This window comes from Ambystoma mexicanum, chromosome 8, assembly GCF_040938575.1.
Source record: "Ambystoma mexicanum isolate Mex_15411 chromosome 8, UKY_AmexF1_1, whole genome shotgun sequence".
Taxonomy (NCBI): domain Eukaryota; kingdom Metazoa; phylum Chordata; class Amphibia; order Caudata; family Ambystomatidae; genus Ambystoma; species Ambystoma mexicanum.
Window position 1 is genome coordinate 639,189,327 of NC_090929.1, and position 15,706 is coordinate 639,205,032.

At 48.1% G+C, this 15,706-nt stretch overlaps 1 protein-coding gene across 1 annotated transcript in view; it reads right to left on the reverse strand.

The window, feature by feature from the left end:
• Window positions 1–15,706, reverse strand: part of LOC138472262 (ATP-dependent RNA helicase DDX19B) — an 857,647-nt gene that overhangs the window by 781,505 nt on the left and 60,436 nt on the right. The gene's annotated exons all lie outside the window — the stretch shown is intronic.

Below are 15,706 nucleotides of genomic sequence, written 5' to 3' on the forward strand. Positions count from 1 at the left end.
TGCTGAAGCCCGCCTCTGGCTACAGTGTGGCAGGGGCAGGAAGTAAGGTATGTGCCTGAAACTCTGTGTGCTTAATCTCCTAGGTGATGGGAATGCACTCTTAGGTGATTCACTGGCTGTCCTTGGAGGACACCCACCCTGCTGTGTCAGTGACAGCTAGGCTGCGACTGAATTGGGGACACCCGAATAAAAAGGAGAGTTGCTTGGAGTCGACCACTGGAATGAACGAATCCGAAGAACTTGGAAGAGATGCCTGCTGCAACCCCTGGACCGTTGGTTTGCCCAGTGAAGCCCTGCTGCTGTGCTGAAGCTCTGAATTCACATCAACTAGAGAAGCACTGCAAGGACTACTTCTCCCCTTGGTTTGGTGGGACCAATAAACCCCAAAGCGTACTCGGCTGGACATCCTCTCAGAGCTGGCTGTACTTCCATTGCTGCTGCAGGAAGCAATTGCCAGGGATAGGAACACCAGAATCGAGTGTCCAAAAAAAAAATATATATATATATATATATATATATATATGGGATACATTACTCACCGTAATCGTATTTCTGATGCTTGTATCTGCTTAGATTCACATGCTGTGCATAGGCCGACATCTAGTGGAAGCTGCGGAGTATTACAGTTTGTTTTCCGAAACTCGAAAATGGGCGTCGACACAGGCGTGCCAGTAATGCTATCCCTAGTGTGACGTCCACTGTACCCAAGATCCCTCACGCGTCTAGGATCCTGAGATTGTATTTTTTCTGACATGAGGAGTAGCGCGAGTACAGATAATCCAAGCAGATAGACAGAAAGGTAAGACTACAAGCAATTATGCGCCTTCTCTCGGAGGGGAGGAAGGGTGGGTCGCATGTGAATCTAAGCAGATACAAGCATCAGAAATACGATTACGGTGAGTAATGTATCCCTTCTGAGGCTTGTGGAATCTGCTTAGATCACATGCTGTGCATAGATTAGCGAGCAGTACCAGAAGAAGGAGGAGGAGGAGGTGGGATGTGAGAAGGGTCATGAGCAAACAGGTGTCTTAGAACCGCTTGTCCCACTTGTGTATCTGTCTTGGAATGAGTGTCAATGCAGTAATGCTGAGTAAAAGTGTGAATAGAGCTCCAAGTAGCTGCTTTGCAAATGGTGTCGAGGGGAACATTTGCAATGAAAGCCAGAGTGGCCCCAATGCCTCTAGTAGAGTGGGCCCTTGGCGTAAAAGGCAGAGTTTTTTCAGAAAGAGTAACACAGCTGTATACAGTTGATAATCCACTTCGAGATAGCGCCTTTAGAGACGCGATCTCCCTCTCTGCCTGTAGCTACGGAGACAAACAGTTGATCTGTTTTCCTTAGCGGTCTGGTTTTATTTACATAGTAGAGGACCGCCCTACGCACATCTAGGGTGTGTAGTTTCACCTCAGCCGAGCTTTGCGGGTTCTGGAAGAAAGCCGGAAGCTCGATGGACTGGTTTACATGGAACTTTGATATAAATTTAGGTGAGAACCTAGGGTGTGTGCGTAAAACCAGTTTGTCTTTGTGAATAGTAAAGAAAGGATCCTGCACTGACAGAGCCTGAATTTCACTGACCCTTCTTATAGAGGTAATGGCTACTAAGAAGGTCAGGTGTTTGAGACTACTTTTATGCATGGGTTCGAAAGGGGGGCCCATGAGCTTAGCTAGCACCACATTAAGGTCCCATCCTGGCGGTGGGTTTGAAATGGGAGGGTGAAGTCTCTTTACTCCTTCCATTAAGGCTTTAACTACTGGTACTTTCCACCACGACACCTTGTTATGGGATGTGGTGTAAGCCGAGAGGGCTGCCAGGTGTACTTTCAGAGAGTTAAAAACCAATCCTGCATCGAGCAGGTGGAGCATGTATGTCACGACGTTGGAAGGAGTGCAATCAACAGGGTTGATTTGTTTATTCTGGCAACAAATAACGAATCTCTTCCACTTGTCAAAGTAACAGTGCCTTGTGTTTGGTTTCCTGGATTCTTTTAGGATGTCCATACACCTCTGTGGTAAATTGAGATGTCCAAACTCTATGACCTCAGGAGCCATGCTGCCAGGTTCATTGAGTTGGGTTGCTGGTGCACTGTTTGACCTTGTTGCTGGGACAGTAGGTTGTACCAGGCTGGAAGTTTGATGGGCTCGCACACCGCCATCCTGCGTAGGTGTGGAAACCATGGTTGTCTCGCCCACATGGGAGCAACTAGGTTGAGCGTCATCGATTCTTTGTTCATCTTGTACACCACCTTCCTGATGAGGAGTTGGTGGAAAAGCGTACGCAAACATCCCTGACCAGTTCATCCACAGGGCGTTCCCTTGGGAGTCTGGCTGGGGGAACCTGGATGCACATCCTGGGCATTGTTTGTTTTCGCTTGTGGCGAATAAGTCTATAGTGGGGAAACCCCACTGAGAGAAGAGATCTTCTACGATCTCTCTGTGAAGGACCCATTCGTGTTCTTCTGGGAGGGAGTCTCTGCTTAGAGCATCCGCTAGGGAATTGAGCTCTCCTGGAACATGTTGCGATGACAGGAAGATGTTCCGTTTGAGTGCCCATATCCAGATTTTCTGGGCAAGCTTGGACAGATTTGGCGAACGAGTCCCTCCTTGCTTGTTCAGATAGAACATGGCTGTCGTGCTGTCCGTCCGGATCTGCACCGACAGGTTTAGTAGATGGGGCTCGAACGCCCGAAGCGCTCGGAATACTGCCAGAAGTTCTAGGAGGTTGATGTGGTTCTTGGCTACTGAGTGAGACCAGAGACCCTGAGCTGTGTGGTGGAGATGGTGAGCTCCCCACCCAGTCAGGCATGCATCTGTAGTCACCACTGCCTGTATTTCGGGATCGTAAAAGGGTTTTCCGCTTGCGAGATTCTCTCTTGTCCACCAGTGTAGGCTCTGTACAAGTGTTGGCGAAACGACCACTAGATCGTCCCACTGACCACTTGCCTGAGACCACTGTTTCGCCAACCATTCCTGCATGGGACGCAGTCGCGCGTGGGGGACCAGGTAAATGCATGACGCCATCATGCCCAGTAACCGCATTGCTTTGCGTACCGTTATTTGTTGACCGGACTGATAATGTGGAATTTGCAGTAGTATATTCCGAATTCTCTCTTCCGAAGGGAAGGTCAACCCTTCCTGAGTATCTACAATTGCTCCTGGAACTGTTTTTAGGTGCTTGGCACCAGGCTTGACTTCTTCTCGTTGATTGAGAAGCCTAATTCGTGGAGGAGGTCGATAGTCCTTTGAATGTTTGTCCTGCAAATTCCTGGGGTTTCCCCCGTTATGAGCCAGTCGTCCAGATAAGGGTACACTGGGATTGCCTCCCTGCGTAGGTGTGCCGCTGCCACCGCCAGTACCTTGGTAAATACCCTTGGTGCTGAAGCTATCCCGAAGGGCAGTACCTTGAATTGGTAGTGGCGACTGTCCACCTTGAAGCGCAAGTACTTTCTGTGCGCCGGGAGCATGGAAATATGAAAATAAGCATCTTTCATATCCAAGGTTGCCATGTAATCCCTTTTTTAGGAGGGGGATTACCTCTTGTAGCGTGGTCATATGGAATTTTTGGGGCTCGACATACTTGTTGGCAGGCCGTAGGTCCAATACTGGGCGCATTGTCAAATCTTTCTTTGGCACAAGGAAGTAAGTTGAATAGATACCCTTGTTTACCTGGTGTCCTGGGACGAGTTCTATCGCGTCCTTTTCTAGCAGAATGGCGATCTCCTCGAGAAGGATCTTCTGATGTTCTAGGGAGTGTACTTTTTGTCGTGGAGGATGGTTCCGGGGACGCTGCAGTAATTCTATACAATATCCTGTGGACACTGTTGACAGCACCCATCTGTCTGAGGTGATCCCTTCCCAAGCCTGGGTGAAGTTGGAAATGCGTCCCCTACTGGGGTTGCGTGAGAAGGGACCCTGAACTGAGCGTCACTGCTTTGGTGGAGGCGTGCCACCTCCCTTGTTGGGGCTGCCTCTGCCTCTCCCACGACCTCTTTTGTTACCCCTGCCGTAACTTTGGGTAGACTGCTGGCTGTTGTTCCACTGTGTACCCTGTCCCTGGGCATAGTTGCCTCTTTGTGAATTTTGGCCGCGTGGGCGACGAAAATTACTGTTCCCCCTCTGGTTAGGGGGTTTGTTGGTTAGTTGGCCAAGGGATTTAAGTGTTTCGTATTCGTCCTTGGCGTTTTTCAGTGCGTCTTCGACCGCTTTCCCAAACAATAGATCGGGTTCCACCGGCTTGTCTATTAATGAAGCCTGAGTTTCTGTTTTGAACCCCAACTGCCCTAACCACGCATGTCTCTTGATAACAGTACCTTCTGCTATCAATCTCCCTGTGTTGTCCGCGGCGTCGAAAGTTGCTTTCAATATGCAACCAGACACGGCTCTCCCTTCTGCCGAGATCCGGGCCAATTGGCCCTTTAACGGTTCAGGAGCAGAGGCTATGAGTGCCGCGACCTCTTACCATTGATGGCAGTTGTAGCTGGCCAACAGGGTGGTGGAGTTAGCAATCCTTGCTTGGTAGGCGGACGTTGAGGCTACCTTCGTGCCAAACCCGTAAAGTTTCTTGCTCTCCTTGTCGGGAGGAGCTTCTGACGAAGATAAGGGTGTTCCAGCCCTCTTCCGAGTGTTGGTAACAACTAGGGAGTCTGGTTTAAAATGTCCTCTTATATAGAGAGGGTCAGACTGGGCTGCCCGGAAAAGTTTTTAGACCCTGGGGTTGACTGCTCTGGTGAGGTTTGGGTTCACCAGGGACGGATCTATTCTTCGTTGGATGGATTTAAGGATAGGGATGGTCTGAGCGACCGGCCTCCTCTCTCCCACCAACTCTTCTGCGAAGTCCCTTTCCTCCTGTACACCGTGGGTGTCGATGTGAAAATGTTCTGCCGCGCGAGCGAGAACCTCATTAAGGAGGGGCGGATTATCGACTGGCGAGTCGGTAACTGGGGCTTCGTTCTCTACCGGGGAATCTACTCTGTAAATTTCCTGCTCATCTTCTCCCTCCTCCTGGTCCTCATCATCCGCATAATATTCCGTCCCGGTTTGTTCCTCCATAATTCCAAACTCCTGGTCCCCCCCCAGGGAAAGGCTCTCCTTGGTACCTGGGGTGTGGAGTAGAGTATGGAGTAGAGTAAGGCTGTACCTCGAAGGGTTCAGGTCTTTCGAACTGGGTAATTTTACTTAGGGGGATGGGATCAGTGGAACCTGAGGGTGTGGCCCCCTGAGGGTCATACGAGAGGAAATGCTCTGGATTCTTGTCGTAAAAATCAGCCAAGGAAGACATCCTTGACATGACCCTGTCTATGTCTTCGCTGGACCATTCTTTGGCACAGGGGATGACTTTAGTAGGCAATTTAGGGGACTTATCAAGGGTACCCTTGCTGGAAGTTGATCTCTCAGTAGACTTGTATTTGTTTGTCTGCTTAGGGGGTGGGGGGGAGATGGTCTTACAAGAGTGGAAGAATGTGCTTTCCGCTGTTTCCCCCCCCCTCCCCGTGCGTGGAAAAATATTTTCCCTGTCCCTTGGAGGCCCCGGGGACTTTCGACGCCTGGCGTCGAGGATCGGGAGAGATATCTGTGTCTTTCGAGCGTGGGGCCTCACTGGTGTTAACTGCGGGCTCCGTCTCTTGGAGCGCGGCCTGGGGGTGGAAGTCGTCTTCGTCCTCCGACGATCGAACTTCCATTAGTCTAGGGAGCGAGGCACTCTTGGCAAGAGTGGATGATTGCCTTGCGTCATGAGGCGATCTCGATCGAGAGCGCCCAGAGGACACCGAGTCGGACCGTTCTATCTGTGCCTCTTTCCGAGAAGTCGACGAGGTTCGGTTGGACTTAGTGTGCTTAGTGTGTGTAGGGTGTGTAGCGCTTGTGTCGCCGGGGGTCTTCCCCATAGCCGCCCTGCCGGACGACCTTCCGAGGTCGGGGACCTGCGCTCGGCTGTCTTTTGACGCCGTAATGCCCTCGCCGTCCGAAAGTACGGCGTCGCTGCCATCGCTGAAGGCACCCTCCGCTGCCATGGCCGCCTGCCTGGCGTGGTGGGCCCAACGCTTTGTCGAACGGTCCTTAAGTGTCTTAGGTTTAAACCTACTACACGCTCTGCAGTTCGCTTCGGGGTGGTCCCTCGGCAAGCAGAGGTTGCACGTGGCGTGCCTGTCGACCCAAGGGTATTTGCGGTTGCACTTGGGGCAGAATTGGAAAGGGGTACCCTCCATACGCACCTTGAGGCAGCGGGCTGGTAAGTGTATGAAATATATAAGTGTATGTATATACCAAGAGTGAAGAGTATGTACCACCCCCCACTCTCCCTACTTGCAGGGCCGAGGCCAGCGGCCTTCCGAGGCCCAGATCCGTCGTGCAGCAGCCGACAGTCGATGTCTTCTCCAGCCGTCGTCGAGTGTCGAGGGTCGACGTTGGTGTGGGGAAGGATGTCAATAAAGAATAATACATTTCAATTATTAGCAAAAGTATGGCTAAGGCCAGGGGACTCCGCAAGATGCTTCCGACCAGTATGGCGGAAAAAAACAATCTGAGGATCCTAGACGCGTGAGGGATCTTGGGTACAGTGGACGTCACACTAGGGATAGTATTACTGGCACGCCTGTGTCGACGCCCATTTTCGAGTTTCGAAAAACAAACTAATACTCTGCAGCTTCCACTAGATGTCGGCCTATGCACAGCATGTGATCTAAGCAGATTCCACAAGCCTCAGAAATACATATATATGTATCTATCTATCCTAACCTCCAGGAAGATCCTCCGGACTCCCATGAAGCAGGACTGAGAGCCATCTCAGAGTGCTGTACCCCAGATGCGAGGAAAGTCCGACAAGGCATCCGAGAACTGTGGTGGTGCCATTTGCGAGAGACGTGAGGAGCTGAAACCGCGATGTGCCGCTGATCTGAAGTTTGCCCATTTCCATGCAGACTTTCCATTCGTAGTGTAGGAGTCCCCAGAAGTCCTCCCTCTTGTCCCCACGACTGAGGCCCAGGAACACAGGATCTGCAGACCTACACAGGAACAGATTGCAGCTAGATCCAGTTTGCTTCAAACCAAAAGGTACTGTAAAACTAAGGGTTGCTTACCTCTTGTTGTGTAGCCTTGCCAATTCTCAGCTGAGACTTGTCTTGGTTGCCCATTTGCAGAGTTGCTTGCAGCTTTGCCATTCACAATCCTAACACCTTGTGGCCCTGCAGGAATTTAATTTCTACAAACATTGTGCAAGACTTTTTACTTACCTGCAAGAAGATCTTCAGCTCCTCTAGACTTTGCTCAACCAAAATGGACTGTCCTGGCTCCATGAGAGAGACTCTTGTTAACTCTGACCTTGTGTTTTTGCCTCCCCCCCCCCCCACAAGAAAGGGTTAATCTAATTTGCCTTAGAGGGTTCAAAATGTTCTTACCAGTTTATTAATTTGTTAAGCTTGGTTTTATTCCCATATCTAATCTTTTGCATCAAACTCAGTATTGCTCTAAATGTACCAGTGATAAATCGATGTCCACAGTGTCCTAGCTATTTAAGTCACCCAAGGGTGTAGGAAATGTCTGTGCAATCACCAATGGGCATCATCTGATTTAGAGAAATTAAGGGTGTGTTTAAGTATATTTTAAGTGTTACCTTGAGTCTAAGTGTTTATTTGAATAACTGAAACTGTTACAACCTTGCAGCTCACATTGACCCCCCGCTTTAGATAAGCCGTCTGCTCAGTCACTACCAACTTGTGCAGTACATAGTACCATTGCCAAGAGGCCAAGGCTGGTGCAGTCCCCCAGAGGGAACTGCATACAATCTTACCCAACACTCGCCTCTCTTGTTGAGGTTTTACATGCCCACTGTGTTGTCCACCATCATCAGGACATGCTTTCCACATATAGGCTTCAGCGCAAGTCGAATTGCTCTCAACTCCAAAAGATTGATGTGTAGTTTGGACTCCAATGGAGACAAACGACCGCTGATTGTCAGATCATTGGCGTGGGCTCCCCACCCCATGAGTAAGGTGTCCATCACTACGGTTATCTCCGGCCATGGTTGTCAAAAAGGTTCTCCCTTCAGAATATTGTCCTCGCAGGAGATCCTGTGCGACCCTGCTTGGAACATGAAGTAGGTCTGACATGTTGCCCGAGAATTGAGACCATTGTGTCCCGAGAGCCCATTGAAGGTCTTTCTCGGACGAGCCTCTGGCACCAGGAAAATGCAGGAAGCCATGAGGCCGAGCTGCCTCAAAAAGTTGAAAGTCGGGAGACGGAGAATTTGTTGACCATCTAGAGAATGTCTTGGACCCTCCCCTCGGGTGGCGAGGTCTTCCCCAAGGATGTATCCAGTAAAGCCCCGATTCATTGGAACTTTTGAGATGTTATCATGTGGGACTTCCTGTAATTGAGGGAGAGGCACAGTTTGGAAAGTAGCAGGTCACGCTGAAATGATCCAGGACTTGTTAGGGAGAATGCGCCCAGATAGCCAATTGTCCAGGTAGGGGTAGACGTGAATCCCCCCCCCCTCCTCCCGAGACTCGCTGCCACCACCTCCATCAGTTTGGTGAAAACAGTCGGGTATAAGTCAGCCCGACTGGCAGAACTCGAAACTGATAAACGTCAACTGCCAACAGCGAAACTAGGTACCGGAAGGTCCAATGACACCATCCAAGCATGGAGTTGGAGGGCCTGAAGTATCTGAGAAAGTGGGACCATCTTTAACTTGTCCTTCCTGAGTAACTTGTTCAATTATCTCAATTTCAAGATGGGTCTCAGTCCTCTGTCCTTCATGGGGATTAAGAAATATGAGAACACCATCCTTTGTTCCTCTCCGTTACAGGCTCAATAGCGTATTTCTCCTGCAGGGTCAAAATTTCCTGCACAAGGAACGCATCGGGAACTTTTAAAGAATGGCTCCCCGGTGGATGATCCTGGAGGTCCGTCTGTTTCTTATGCGCACCAAACCCAGAGGTAACAGGGCGCACCATATAAGATGCAACGCTTACAAAGTTACAGGTAATTCACAATATGACCACATACATGTACAGGTAAAATGACCTGTAGTCAAAGGATAGGTAAAAAGTAAAATATAAAATCTCCAGTTTATACAGTTCAGAGCTATACAGTGCAATTCCAATAATTATATACAAAATAGACAGTGTCAAAGAGGTGAAGTGTAATGTGGGAGAGAGACTACCTAACCAACAGTCAAGTTGAGATGGGTGATCTCTCTCTTTCTAAAGTGCAAGTAATGTTGGTCTACTCTCAGCTCATTAGGCAAGGAGTTCCAAAGTTTAGCAACCTTCACAGGGAAACTGTTGCCACCAATCTTAGTGAGCATAACTCTTGGTACCACAAGGCAATTGGTATTTCCAATTCTTGTGGGCCTACTAGAGGTTCTTCTCAGCAGTTTGTCTATTAGGTAACTAGGTGCAACATGGTTTAAGGCTTTGTGAGCCAAAAAGGCGATTTTTAACCATTTTATTATAGGTGGAATGCCACTTGTATTGAAGTCTGATTGAGGTAATGTGAAGTCTTTTGTTCATGCCTAGTGCAGCTCTTAAAGCATTATTTTGCAAAATGTGTAATCTCTGAATGATTGCTTTGTTGGCATCACTGTAGAGGGCATTGCAGTAATCTAACCTGGAGAGAAGTAACGCTCTGGCCAGGATAATGCAACTTTCATTTGAGAGAAAAGGCTTGCCAGCTCTGATAAGCTTACATGTGTAGGCGGTGGTAGAGGCTAGAGATTTAACTTGTTTATCAAAAAGACATGGTGGAGTCGAGGTAGAAACCAAGGGTTGTTACCTCCTTGGATACCTTGATAAGATTTCCATCAATGGTAAATGAGGAATATTTATGACCTAGTTTGTTAATGTTAGACTGAGAACCCAGAATTATCAGCTCCGTCTTGTCATCATTCAGGCATAGACCGTGAGTGGCCATCCATGCCTGAATGAGGTATACCCTATTCACCAACGCCAAGTCCTCGCAATGAACCCCAGAAGGCGGGAGGAGAATCTGTGCATCATCTGCATAATTAGTGTAGGTGATACCCAGAAGATCCAGATCATCAAACAAGGGCTTGGTGAAGATATCGTATAGAGTAGGGGAGATGCACAATCCCTGAGGTACCCCACATATGATTGGGGAGGGGTCCGCCGCTGCCGATGGGGAGAACACCCTCATGGTTCTCTTGCTCAGGAAGGATTCTATCCATTTGATAGCCTCTGTGGAGAAGTGGGCTGCTGAGTGCAGGTGTCTGCATAGGACCTTATGATCTACTAAGTCAAATGTAGCCGATAGATCAAGTAATGGGAGCAGTGCTGTCTTCCCCATCATCTCTCAGCTCATCAATCTGTGTTTTCAGATCAATCAGGGTGGTTTCTGTCCCATGTAGAGGGCAGAAGCCAGATTGTCTAACCCCTAGAAGTTTTTGTAACTGAAGGCATTTTTGAATCTGTGTATAGGCAATTTTGTCCAGTATTTCTAGTAGAAATGGTACCGGCGTGATGGGGCGGTAGTTGGTAGCAATAAGTGGATCTAAAGTTTGCTTCTTTAGAAGTGGGAGAACCCAGGATTGTTTTAAATTGGCAGAGGAGAATGAAGCGTTGACCAGTTTAGAGATAAACGGGTAGAGGTATCTAGCAGCATCTTTTATGATCTGCGCTGGACAGATATCTCCTTTGCAATTGGATGGCTTAAGTGATAAAATGATTTTCTACCTCTAGGGCAGATAGTGACACACCGCCCAGACTAACATTCCGTTTTACCAAAACTAAGTAGGATGGCATTAGCAGAGTGTGGTAAATTCAGAGACTCTTATTTCATTTCGGAACGTGTTGATTTTATTAGCTAGTGCCTGTTGAATATCTGAGCACCAGATTTTATTTTTGTTACATATGTCAGGTGCCGAGAACGGGGACTCAAGTTCTTTTAGTATGGTAAATAATTCCTTCATACTAGAATTAGATTTGGTAATGCTTTCATTATAGGAATTCTTTTTTGCCAGGCAAACTTTTTTATAGTGCGCTGAGATGGTGGTTAGTTTATTTTTGTTCTCAGTAGAAAGGCATAGTCTCCAGGTCACACTTTCTCTTCAGTAGACGGAGGTCCTTTAGTTATGGGGTGAACCATTTGTTAAGATGTGCTTTAGCTTTACTTGCTCTTAGAGTGGAGCAATTTTATCTACTGTAGTAAGCATGTTTGTTGTATTCATGCACCATGGTACTCTGGTCAAGATTTTCAAGCAATGTCTATGAATTAAGGGGATGCAGTAGGTTCATGCCCAAGCATCTGAAGTAATATCAGGCCATTCTTTCAGATGCGGAGACAGTCTGTCTCCCACTGGGGTGTTGCGAGTCAAGACCTCAGAGTGGCTTGTGCAGGCTGCACCTCTCCCTCGTCCACCACGAGGGAATCTTATTTGGCCTCTTTGACCAGTCATTTCTCTCGCTCTTCCAATTGAGGAGTAATAGCGAAAAGATCTACCTCTGCAAGATCTTCCACTAGAGTGAAAGGGCTGAGGCCGCCTACTAGCAGCACCTAAAGACTTGGCTGCTGCCTTCGCGGTCTGTAGCTGCTCAAGGCTTTCGTCAGCCTTGCTGTAAAAAAAAGAGAAAAAAAAAAAAAGTCAGTCGATGACCAGAAAAGCTCTAAAGGAGTGTAAAGGGAAATTGGCAGTAGGTAGACTCCCTAACAAATCCCCTTTGACTACCCCGTTGCATCTTGCTCCAACCATTCTTCGTTGTTAAGGAAATCGAAGAAAAGGCATCACAAATCACCTACTTAGACATACTCGTCTGACTCCTCCAGAGAGTACTTTATCTTGTCCCACTAAGGCCTCTATTCCGGCTCAATGGGAATCCTTCTGGCAGGAAATGTTCAATTTTTGTGAGACAGAAACCCTTGAAGCAAGTATGCCATGCTCCTACCACGCCTTCTGAAGCCGGTAAGGAAAGGGCTCGAGGCCAGGACCAAAGCCAAATTCCGACCGAGAGCTGCCCAGACCTAGTCATTATGAAAAGTCATTAAGGAATCCTTTGAGCCATAAGTCAAAGGACAGTGAGCGGTGTGATGATGCGCCCTTTGGGTTGCAGTATGTCACACCAAATGTCCCCGATTGTTTCAAATCAGAAGAATCCAGGTTGAGGGACCTGCATGACAATTTAGGCAGCCAGTGGAGTGGACACTTCACCATAAATGGAATTTGGAAAGCCTGAATCAGATTAGCATGCCGATGCCTCTTGCAGGCCATTAATGACCACTTTGAACAGGCCGAGGTCTTGTGCTCCACACTGAGACACCACAAGCATCCTCTATGTGTATCTAGCGACATCATAGTCTTGGCACTTTTTAAACCCGATCTTCGGGGTTGTCGGAGTCGAAAACAATGGCATGTTCTGATATTTCTCGAAGAAATTTCTGAAGCGCGCCGTAGTTCACGAAGCGAAAGCTTACTCAGAAAAATTGACCTGAAGCCAACGGGCGCTGCACAGGTATATATATATATATATATATATATATATATATATATATATATATATATATATATATATATATATATATATATATATATATATATATATATATATATATATATATATATATATATATATATATATATATATATATATATATATATATATATATATATATATATATATATATATATATATATATATATATATATATATAGCTTTGATGAGTTCATACTCGAGATAGAGGCCACCCGAGGGGTAGCGAGTTGACACATCACACCCTCTGCTGAAATTGTTTTCTGAAGCAATGAAGCTGGATATTGGAGCTAGCAAAAAGATGAGGAATACATGGGAGGGCAAGCCATTCGAAGAGCAGTCATACTAACCTGGCAAGATTAATCTATGCAATTGATTGTGGTACTTTTAAGAAAGCTGCAAGCACAAGTTCTCAACACCTGGTTTCCTCTGCATCAATAAAAAGAGCTCATGCACTGAAAAAGCTTACCAACTAAAAATAATGGCAATTAAAAGCAGCTTTCATTTTTTTTTTTTTTAAATCCAACTCTAAAAAAGGTAACTTTAAAAGATTTCTTCTGCATTGGCTTAGAGGGCAGTTGACCCAATGCAGAACCACTTTAAATTCATAACTGGGCACTACTTTAGTAAGGAGAGAAGGAACAAGTTACTTACCTGTAACTGTTGTTCTCCAGCATGGGTCTGGCATGGATTCACATGCTCATGAATATTCCCCATCAGGCTGGGATCTTCAAAAAAATATATATAAAAAAAATTAAAAAAAATAATAAATTCCAATAAACTGTCTTTCTCCTAACAACCAATCACTAACCTCTGGGTCAAACTGCCCTCAGCCAATGGCTGCCATCTACCCAAGCCACTCCTCTGGCAGCCATCTTCAGATTTGGTAGCACATGAAGTGGCAGTAGGACCAAGAGCATAGCCGCAGCGGGGAAGGCAGGAGGGTTTGCATGTGAATCCATGCCAGACCCATGCTGGAGAACAGTTACAGGTAACTAACTTGTTCCTTCTCCAGTATGGGGTCTGGCATGGATTCACATGCTCATGAAAAAAGAATACATAGCAGTACACACATGCACAATGACAGGAGGTGGCAAAGGCTCAACATAAGCATCTCTTACCTCCTCACCAGGCTGACCTTCAAGCAAACAGGTGACGCAGCACTGCTTGGCCAACTCTGGACTCCTCCCTGGAATCCATGACGACACAGTAGACCTTCGTGAAGGAGTGCGTTGACCTCCACGTAGAGCAGCCCAGCAGATGTCCAGCAGGGGCACACCAGACGGAACGCCTTAGTTGCAGTGATCGCTCTCTGGTCGCATGGGCTCGGACGGCCAGGCAATGGTCTGTTTGCCAACCGGTGACAATGAGTGATGCAGCCAGAGAGCCACCTGGAAATGGAAGCCTTTGCCGAGGGCCTTCCCATGATTCACAGGGCCAAAAGATCACGACATCTTCCGGAAACTCATTGTGCTGTCCACATCGAACTGCAGCGCTATAGCCACATCCAGCGAGTGCAAAGTACTCTCAACCAGCGAAAAAAGGAGTCGGGGGCATTTGGGAGAGGGGGGGGGAAAAAAAAAAGAAAAATTACAAAAAAAAAAAAAAAAATGCACCACAGTAACACCAAGGGCTTGTTTAGATGAAAGTCCAACGGTACCTTGGGCATGAAGAGGGCTGAGTCCGTAGCACGATCCTCGTCTCGTGGAATGTCAAGTAAGGTGGTTTACATGAGAGGGGCTGGATCTCGGATGTGATGGCCACAAGAAAAGGAGTTTGACAAAAATTTCAGCAGCGCTGAATGCATAGGCTCGAACAGCAGACCAATGAGCCTAGTCAGAACCACATTGAATTCCCATGTCGGGGTCAGAGCCCTCACCGGTGGGAACGAACAGAACAGTCCTTTGACGACCAAATGGTGTGACCAAAATGACTGTCCCAGAGATGTGGTGTAGCGGAAGATGGCCAAAGCAGGACTGGCCCATACCTCCAAGGTTCATCTGGCAGCCAACGACCGCAAATACGGCAGTACCTGCGTAGCCGTGACTCGTAGAGGGTGGATCTTCAGTGCACGGCACCAAACGGTGAACATCTTCCATTTAGGTCCATAGCATTTTAGAGTGGACGATGCTCTGGCCTTGGCAAGCACTTCCTTGCAGTCTGCTGGGATATCGTAACCCCCGAACTCTAATGCTGCAGGAGCCAAGGCTTCAGGTTCAGCAATCCAGTGTCGTGGTGCAAAAAGCTCCTCCTTCCCTGGCGGGAAGATCTGCGACCATTGGAAGATCAACTGGAGGGACGTTGACATGCTGAGATGGTCTGGGTACCTTATCTGCCTCGACCACACCAGTGCAACGAGGAACATCCTGCAACAAGACTGAGTTGATTGAGAGTCGAAGAAGCAACAGCAGTGGAGGGAACGCATACAGAAACAGGCCATCCCAAGGGAATGAGAATGTCTCCTAAATGCTTCCTGGCCGGGGAAACCTGCTGGCGAACCTCCGGCACTTGGTGTTCATCACCATCGCAAACAAATCAGTCTGGGGGATTGCCCCACCTGCAGAACAGGAGATCCACTTGATCCTGCCGAAGTTCCCACTCGTGGCAAGAGCGCAGCTCCCTGCTGAGAGGGTCAGCGACAGTGTTCTCCACTACCAGATGAAAAGGGATGAGGAACATCCCCTGGGCTACGGTCCAGTGCCATAGGTCCTGCGCCTCTTGGGAGAGTGCTGGGGGATCGGATGCCCACCTGCTTCCTGATGTAAAACATGGTGGTGCTTTTGTCCGTGAAGACCCTGCACCACCCTGCCCTTGAGGGACAGAAGGAAGGACTTGGGGGCCCAAAACACTGCTCGCAGCTCCAGCACGTTGATGTGCAACGTCTCCTCCTCCGACAGCCACATGCCTCTTGCATGAAAACTTCCGGTGTGGGCTCCCCATCCTTCCAGCGAGGTATCCATCGTGACTGTCTCCTGGTGCGGTGGGGTCTGCAAATCTGCAACAATAGGCGAGTGTGATCTTGTCCTTGAAACTTCCCGAACGGGTGTCCAGGAACTCCTGTAGTGGATAAATCCATAGCCTGCACATGCCTAGCAGAGACTTGGACCTCACCCTTGCAATCTTCATGGCCATCAGCTGTTGTATCTTGCCCAAGATGGCCGCTATCCTCTCCTCCGATGGCAACGCCAGGAACAAGGTGTCCTGCGATGGAGTCAAGCAGGACTTTGCATAGGTC